A 1,140-nucleotide genomic window follows, 5' to 3' on the forward strand; every position below is an offset into this window, starting at 1 on the left:
ACAGCGCCAACCCAGGATAGGAGGACGAACTGCAGATGCTAATACCGGCACCCACAGGACAGGAGGAGGAACTGCAACCTTACTCACACCGCCACCCACAGGACAGGAGGAGGAACTCCAACCTTACTCACATCACCACCCACAGGACAGGAGGAGGAACTGCAACATCACTCACATCGCCATCCACAGGACAGGAGGAGGAACCGCAACCCTACTCACACCGCCATCCACAGGACAGGAGGAACTGCAACATCACTCACACCGCCATCCACAGGACAGGAGGAGGAACTGCAACCCTACTCACATCGCCACCCACAGGACAGGAGGAGGAACTGCAACATCACTCACACCGCCATCCACAGGACAGGAGGAGGAACTGCAACCCTACTCACACCGCCACCCACAGGACAGGAGGAGGAACTGCAATCTTACTCACGCCGCCGCCACAGGACGGGAGGAGGAACTCCAACATCACTCACACCTCCACCCTCAGGGCAGGAGGAGGAACTCCACCATCACTCACACCTCCACCCTCAGGGCAGGAACAGGCACTGCAACCTCACTCACACTGCCACCCTCAGGACAGGAGGAGGCACTGCACCTTCACTCACACTGCCACCCTCAGGACAGGAGGAGGCACTGCAATATCACTCACACTGCCACCCTCAGGACAGGAGGAGGCACTGCAACCTCACTCACACTGCCACCCTCAGGACAGGAGGAGGCACTACAACATCACCCCAGTGAAATGAAGGAGGCTTACACTGAGAACAGACACATAAACCCCTTGTATAACACTGGTCCTGACCCACAGAATCCCCAGAGACTCCCTTACTCAAACCCTTTTAACCATCCGGAGGATTGCCCTCTTCAGGAAGGATAGGAAGCCTTTAGAGAGGACGTGGAGAGGATTCAGGAGAATGGTCCCAGGGAAGAGGGGGCTTCAGTGACGTGGAGAGAGAGATCGGACAGACTGGGATGAACGTCTCGGAGGGGGGAGGTATGGATAGAGGAGAGAGAGAGTAGAGGGAGTATACCCATTGGGGGATCAGGAATGAGACGCAGAGAATTCGGAAAAGAGGAGAGAGAGACAGAGGAAGAAATGATTTCGCACAGTGAGGGGTTAGGGTCTAGAGTGTA

The sequence above is a fragment of the Chiloscyllium plagiosum genome, unplaced genomic scaffold (genome assembly GCF_004010195.1).
Source record: "Chiloscyllium plagiosum isolate BGI_BamShark_2017 unplaced genomic scaffold, ASM401019v2 scaf_5987, whole genome shotgun sequence".
Classification (NCBI taxonomy): Eukaryota; Metazoa; Chordata; class Chondrichthyes; order Orectolobiformes; family Hemiscylliidae; genus Chiloscyllium; species Chiloscyllium plagiosum.